Source organism: Anastrepha ludens, chromosome 6 (assembly GCF_028408465.1).
Source record: "Anastrepha ludens isolate Willacy chromosome 6, idAnaLude1.1, whole genome shotgun sequence".
Taxonomy (NCBI): domain Eukaryota; kingdom Metazoa; phylum Arthropoda; class Insecta; order Diptera; family Tephritidae; genus Anastrepha; species Anastrepha ludens.
The window spans coordinates 85,118,570-85,126,999 of NC_071502.1; the positions used below are offsets into that span (position 1 = coordinate 85,118,570).

Consider the following 8,430-nt stretch of genomic DNA (forward strand, 5'->3'; position numbering starts at 1 on the left):
CGTATCAGATGACACATGCGCAGCAGCGTTAGTATATAACCGCCGCTGCACCATGTGAACCGCTATGTCAGCAAGTTAAGGCAGCTACCTGACTGCGATTCGCTAGCAATGCGTATTAGATGACACATGCGCAGCAGCGTTAGTATATAACCGCCGCTGCACCGTGCGAACCGCTATGTCAGCAATATGGTAGATTAAGAATTAGCTTAGCTTAAGCATAAGAATAAATTGTCAAGACATTCTAAGTTCTGGACTGAAGAAAACCGCAACGTATTTTTACTTGCTGCAAAACAGGAGTAGGTATGAAAAAGGGGCCAAGTGGTTGGCCCCCAACTTTAATTTTTTGGTGCTCCCTGAAGGGAGCACCTTAACTGGCGCCCGAGCAGGGACCCCTCTTTTTTTCAAAAAGATGGGGTACCTAACAAGGATCTCCGCAAAGGAATCCTTGTGGTGTAAAGGAAGTGGCAAAAAGTGAAAGTGAAAAAGTGAGTGCGCCGTGTTATAAAAAAATGTGATGAAATAGAATAAAATGAATGGAAAATAAAATTAAATCTTATAAAATAAAATAAATCAAATTATAATTAAAACCAAATTAAAATTAGACAGGAAACTAAAATTGGGATCATAGCTAAAGTAAATTTTTTAATGTAAATTAACACAAAATAAATTGAGTTCAAATGAAATTAAATTTAATAAATAAATTAAAAAAGGAAATTAAAGTAAAATAAACTAAAATAAAATATAATGATATGAAATAAAAAGTAAATATAAATTTAAAATTAGAATTAAATAGAATTAAACAAATAAAGTAAATGTAATTAAAATTAAAACTATTGTAAAAATAAAAGTAAACAACTCGAGTGAAAATTAAACAATAATAGAAGATAACTAAACGGAAATTAAAACTGAATTTGAAATAAATTCAAATTAAACGCGGTTTTCTCGAACCTTTTTTTTTAAAGTGCGTAGTCATTGGCATTTGAAAACTCGAGTGAAAATTAAACAATAATAGAAGATAACTAAACGGAAATTAAAACTGAATTTGAAATAAATTCAAATTAAACGCGGTTTTCTCGAACCTTTTTTTTTAAAGTGCGTAGTCATTGGCATTTGAAAACTACTCAACCGATCCTTTTGAAATTTTGCACACATATTTTACATATAAAAAACCTCCCCCAACGTTTTTTTTCGCCATTTTTTTTTTATATTAAGGTTGTTTTACACCTACAAAATGGCGGCATTTTTTCGTCAAAAATCACTTTTTACTTCAAACGACTACCAAATGGATGAAAATGAAAATAAGTCGTAAAAATAAACGTTGGGGGGAAGTTTAACTCATACTTTAACTAAATTATTCGATTTTTTTGATTTCAGATGATTCTACGCTGAGATATGCTGACTACTGCAAAATGTATTTTTGAAAAGACGTCTACGTAAATGTGCTCTCATTCGCTCATTTTGCAATATTTTTACATGAAAATTTTATCAAATATTCTTGAAATGTTACTTTATAATATGCAACAACTTTTAATAAACTGACTTGAACCGTTTCGCTACAATAAATTCATGAAAAAGTGTCAATCAAATTAAGTGTTAAACAAAAAAAACTCTCGACGATTCACGGCGCAAAACGAATAATCACGAACACTTGAAAATGCCCTTCCGCAATGTGAAGCCGCACTTGTGCAAAATAACAGCCGCAATGCGGGCTTCACAAGGGATTTCCCTGTTTAATAAGGGAATATCCGGCAAAATGGAGCGGAGTGCGACGATAATTTTGTGAGGTGCAGTGAAGGGTGAATGCTCGGTGAAAGTAGGTTTCTTCCTCTTTCGAATAAAAAAATAATTATAAAATAAATATAAAACTCGAAAGTATATTGCTCAGCGATTCACCACCTACGGGGGGACCCTCCTGGCAATTTACTCACGAGGATGAAAGAAAACTGCTAAAATTTGTGAATTAAATAAAACAAATAAATAAATATAAAACTCGGAGTAATATTGCTCAGCGATTCACCACCCACGAATTTAAAATGCCTCCCTCGCATAATCCGTTGGAGAAGAAAGAAAAAAAACAAAATTTAAAATGCCTCCCTCGCATAATCCGTTGGAGAAGAAAAAAAAAAAAAAAAAAAATTGAAAATGCCTCCCTCGCATAATCCGTTGGAGAAGAAAAAAAAAAAAAAAAAATTGAAAATGCCTCCCTCGCATAATCTGTTGGAGAAGAAAGAAAAAAAACAAAATTTAAAATGCGTCCTTCGCATAATCCGTTGGAGAAGAAAGAAAAAAACAAAATTTAAAATGCCTCCCTCGCATAATCCGTTGGAGAAGAAAGAAAAAAAAAACAAAGGAACAAAATTTTTGAAAAACGAAAAAATCGTTACCAACAAAACATAAAAGAGGAAAAAACCCCAACATATTTACCTTTTTATTTTTTTTCCTAATTTTTTGTTCCTTTTTATTTATGAAAACTTTTGTAATAACAATATAAAGTAAATTTAAACAAATTTTTCTTTTTAATGTTCCCTAATAATCATAATAAAAAATCGTTTTATCCAACAAAAGAAAACAAAAAAAATTTTTATTAATTAACAAAAATATTAAAAAATTAAAAAAATAGTAGAGAGTCATATAAGATAAAAACTCATTAATTCTCATTTATAGGAGAGAAGAAAACAAAAGGAAAACCAAAACGGAAGAATCCGAATGGAAATAATCCTGTAAGGAAGCAAAGTCAATTAAGCAAAAAACAAATCCGTGCCGTGCAGTGCCAATAAAAACAAAAAAAGAAGGTAACACTTAAATTTATTCATTCTTTTTTCTACTGTACTGTGCCTTAAGGTTTAGGGAAGGAATTTAAAAATGGAGGACCTAAAGAAGTCAATTACTTAAATAAATGGGGCGGTAAACGCTATCCTCGATCAACTAAAAAATTTCCATAATCGATTAGGAGCATTGGAGGGCTCAAATGGCGAATTGGGGCGGTCGATCTCGCTCCTAGAGCAAAAACTGGCAGAGAAGATATTTGACTTTGCCCAATTGAGTCCTGCCGAAGAAGTAAGGCCCACGGTTATTGCTAGGGCTCCGATGACGGAGGAAGAGCTTAGAGAAATAGGCAGACTCCCCGACTGTGTAAAGGAAATTCAAGTTTTTGAAGGGAACCCCTCACAATACATTTCCTGGCTCAACAATGTAGAATCAATTCTTAGAGATTATGAGACAATTAAAGGAAAACCATTGTATAGGTCAATAGTGCAGCATATAAGGCAAAAAATTAGGGGTAGGGCCGATGCCGCCCTGGTGTCACACAATATTTTCAATAACGATTGGTTGGAGGTAAAAAGAGTGTTGTCCCTTCATTACGCTGATAAGAAGGATATCCGAACCCTCGAACACCAATTAAACCAATTGACGCAAAAGGGTTCGAAACTTGACGAGTTTTATGCAACTGTTAACCATCAGTTGTCACTCATAGTCAATAAAATTAAAACGGACGAGTACTCTGAGGAAACAGTAAATGTCCTAATAGGAATTTATAGGAATCGGGCGTTGGACGTATTTATTCGTAGCCTGAATCCTGAACTTTCGAAGATGTTAATTATACAAAAGCCGCGATCGTTGCCAGAGGCATACTCAGCCTGCCTAGATCTACAAAATTTGACAATGAGGAATACCCTTATCCACGCTAACACCTTTAATAAGGTAGTTGTCCCAAGGAATCGTCCCAAGGAAAAATTGAAATGGATAAAATTTAGTTTATCTCATTATGTATAAAATATATAAACTTTCAAACTGTTTAAAGGAAATAAAGTTGCTTGTCTAAAGCGTTGCTTGGCAAACGATGAATGCTCTCAGCGACAAGGAATGCAAGTTCGTGCGCGTATTGGCACACGGCAGGTACACGGCAAGTGCCACTCCAATTATAATACAGATGGGTAATTTTGTATGTTAAAAGCTGCATTTGATCTGGTGTTAAACGAATATTGCTGTATACAATATTATAGTTTGTTGGGGACACTGTTCCTTGTTGCACAGACTGAGATACCAAGAAAAAGTCATAACGTTCTGGACACGTAACTACATCATCGACTATTGTACCAGGAGGCGGATTTCGGCCTCGTGCAAAGAGTCGGGTATTAATACTTTTTGGTACCACAACATATGCAAACATAGGTGGTTTTTCAGAGCCCACACGCTTATACTCTTGCTCGAGTTTCTCAACCACGGAACCTGGAGGTGGATTCCTGCCATTAATGAAGTAACGAGTATTAATTCGCTTCGATACTACTATAAACGCCAAGGGGCAAATCGTAGGTTTCTTCTCATAATCAGAATACATTTTGTTTAACCTTTCTATCAAAAATTTCACTTCGGTGCTGAAAACTTGATGCAATTGCCCATCACCGACTCCGTCACGATAGAAGAGGATTTTCTTTGGTAACATACCATGCTCTTGTTGATATGCTTTCAAAGCAATGCCCATACGCATTCCATTAGCTGCTCTTATACACATTTGTACGAAATTTTGAACTTCACGTAAATTCCGTGATGGCGTAATCACGTACCACCTCTTAATGTCAACGTGTTTGTACATTGAATTATTTCGAAATTCTCGCGTCCAATCTGCAAATTCATTGCAATCGTAACGTTTTTTATAATAGTCAATATACGAAATCTCTCCGTCTTTGGTTGGAAATTTCGACTTGGGCGACTGTTGGAAATCCACGTCATTTATCCGATATGTTTTATTATTATAGTCGGTAAGGATTATTGTTCCAACGACTTCTCTTTTAAAAGCATCATGGTAGTCTGGTTTACCGACGCAATCTTGTAAAATTTTATATAAGGTATCAGTGCGCTTTACTTTATGAGCAATTTCAGCACATAAGAGAATGTCTTGCTCATGTTGTCGTATTGAAGTTGGATATCCAGGTCATAATTCGAGGTAAAAACTGTTTAGATAATGCTTTGCCTTCGGATCAAAGAAACTACGCCCAACAAGTTCTAAATTCAGCCCTGCCATAGCACGACGTAAAATAAGATTTAGCACTTGTAGCTGCTGTGAATCAGTCACCTCCAATTGCCCAACGTGTTTAATTTTTGGATAGTTTCACCCTCACGATTTTTATGGGGGGAGGCACAGTACAAAGAAAAGCAGCTCTCTTCCAATCCATAAAATTGGTGGATATTCTTTGAATATCGGGGTTCGACTCCTCATAAGGAAGAGTGAATGAGTGAAAATATACAAAAAAATATATACCTATATATATACAATATATAAAAATGGCACTTTAAAAGGCACATAAAAATTAAAAATACAGATATTCTTTGGCACGTTGAAATTAAAAATAAATACAATAAGAATGACTCTCTCAACCCATAAAATTGGTGGATATTCTTTGAATATCGGGGTTCGACTCCTCATGGGAATGATGAAATGAATAGAGAGCTTTTCAGAAAAAGAATGGCACTTTAAAGAAAGAAAAAATTATAATTAAAATTTTTTTTTTAACTATTATTAATACACAAAAGTTTAATTAATTAATTAACACACAAAATTATAAAGTAAAACTAAAATTTAAAAAACAAAAATAGAACATATTAAAATTGCCTAGAAGTTTAAAACACTACAATAGTTTTAGAAGAAATTATTAAGAATATCTTTAAACTTTAAATTTCATTGCAAGATAGGTTCATGCTAATTTGAAAGTAAAATTAAAATTCAAAAGAAAAATAGAACATATTAAAATTGCCTAGAAGTTTAAAGCACTGCAATAGTTTTAGAACAAATTATTATATTTAAGAATATCTTTAAACTTGAAATTTCAATATGAATCCCCAATCGTTACGGTGGAGCACGGTAGCGCCTATGTCATCAGCGGCCATTTTAAATTAATCCACGCTATTGACCTAAAATACTTCGACACCGTGTTGGCAGAATTAACAAGTCTGTCCAAGAAGAGGATCGGAAAAGAAGCAGCCAAATCACTCATCGACTTCCAATTAAACCAAACACGTCTGCGCCTCATTGAATTGACAGGAGAGAAAACAAGAAAAACACGATCCATCAATTGGATTGGATATGCATGGAAATGGATTGCGGGATCCCCTGATGCCGCAGATTGGGATTATATCGTTAAAAACCAGAACGAATTGATGACGAATGACAACAACCAATACGTCATAAATAAAAAGTTATTTAATGCAACGCAGGAAGTAATCCAGATGACAAACGACATGGTAGAATACACGAACGCCATTGGCAGGAATATTAATGCAGAAGGTTGGCGCGCAATTATATTCAATAAGGTTCTTCTTCTAAAGGAGCAAGTATCAGAAATCGTACGTGCAGCTCAGATGGCGAAATCCGGAATTGTTGATACAAACCTATTGGATAGAGAGGAAATAGAAAGAATACTTTTCGAAGAGAATGCCTTACCATATCAGAACCTGGTTGAAGCCGCAGAATACGCAAGCCCGTCATTTTACTCCAACGGCACCTTCCTCATTCGCATTAATAACGAGACGTTACATGTGGGCAATCAAACATTTTCGAGCACGATTGCTAGAACTTCACAAGTACTACCATCTGTTTTGTCAAATGTCACAAATGATGGCTTAAAGGTTAGCTTATCCTACATTCATGGACTCAGTCTGGACAACATAAATCAACTTAAGAAGCTTTCCTGGAACTTTCACCTCTCTTGGGCAACGGACGGAATTGTCCTTATAATTTTTGCATCAGCCTGCTATATGATCTGGCGGAAAATCACCTCAGGAGTAGATATACCCAGAATTGTTAGTGTAGCTGAAATTCATCAATTTCCTGCTTCCTCCGCCACAACTGAAACCCCCCGGCTACAACGCTGTCATCTGCGGGACGCAGATCTTTAAAGGGGGAGGAGTTAAGGCGGCTACCTGACTGCAATACGCTAGCAATGCGTATCAGATGACACATGCGCAGCAGCGTTAGTATATAACCGCCGTTGCACCGTGTGAACCGCTATGTCAGCAAGTTAAGGCAGCTACGTGACTGCGATTCGCTAGCAATGCGTATCAGATGACACATGCGCAGCAGCGTTAGTATATAACCGCCGCTGCACCGTGCGAACCACTATGTCAGCAATATGTTAGATTAAGAATTAGCTTAGCTTAAGTATAAGAATAAATTGTCAAGACACTCTTAGTTCTGGACTGAAGAAAACCGCAACGTATTTTTACTTGCTGCAAAACAGGAGTAAGTATGGAAAAGGGGCCAAGTGGTTGGCCCCCAACTTTAATTTTTTGGTGCTCCCTGAAGGGAGCACTTTAACTTATATTAAAAACAAATAAACAATACTTTCTTTACATGGCGATCCTGCCAGCTTGAGCATTGATTTTGCTAAGCTGTTAAAATGCAAGTTTCTTGCACAACCAAAGTCCAAAATGTTGCATGAGTGCTTACCATATCTGCACCAAAATTGCAATATATTTGCAAGTGCCCTAAAAAGCACCAAAAATTCACAAAAATATTAAGTCCTGACGTGATCAGCCAAAACGATCCGCCAGCTGCGGAAGGAAGAACCTGGTTAAGCCAATACAACCAAAAAAAAAAAAAACTAGATGAACAACCCAGCTCAAGGGCCGCAACCAATCTCCTTGGAGGAATACAGAAGACGGAACGGCCTTAACAAAAAACCAACAGAAGTTTCCATCCCAAAGGTGAGCAAACCAAAAAGAAGAGGAGGCTACACCACCAGAATAAAGAGGGAAATAAGCTTACTTATCAGGGAGGTAAACCAGCAACCACCACCATCCTGGGAAAAAGCTAGCGCAATCTGGGAGCGTGTAACCCAACTAGAATTCCTGCTCCAGCAGAGAAAACAAATCAAGTAAATATATACACTTAGCCCACAAAGTCTGCGTTCACTTCACTAAATATTATATGTTATATTAATATACAGCACTTATGTATTTTACAAAACAATGCTTTTCGTTTATTTATTCTCTACATATTCAGTTGCAAAACTGTGAAAAAATTGTTCAGATTCGTGCATGCATATGCGAGATAACGGCATTTGAATGTCGCGACAACTAAATACAACCGCCAAAAAGTCTGCGTTCAGTTTATTTGTTTAAATGATACCGTTAGTTTTAAGAATGCTTCTTGCTTTTTATTGCGCAGTTTTTATTATTTGCATATTAGTCAGTTGTTTAACGCACCCAATGCTGCATCTTGTTTACGGAAAGGATTAATTTTTAAGCATGGAGTCAAAAGGAAAAGAAATTAGTGTTGGAGAAAGAAAAATAATTATCAAATTATGGAAAGAAGGAAAATCCTTTCGAAAAATAGGCCAAACTGTTGGAAGAACGTATTCCTCTGTATAACGCGTTATAAATAATTTTAAAGCAACTGGGATTTTAACATCTAAGCCGAGAAATGGTCGTCCA

The 8,430-nt window shown here is 35.8% G+C and overlaps 1 pseudogene; it reads right to left on the reverse strand.

Annotated features, from left to right (window-relative positions):
* Window positions 1-3,796: 3,796 nt before the first annotated feature.
* Window positions 3,797-5,886, reverse strand: LOC128867158 (protein aubergine-like; annotated as a pseudogene).
* Window positions 5,887-8,430: the final 2,544 nt, after the last annotated feature.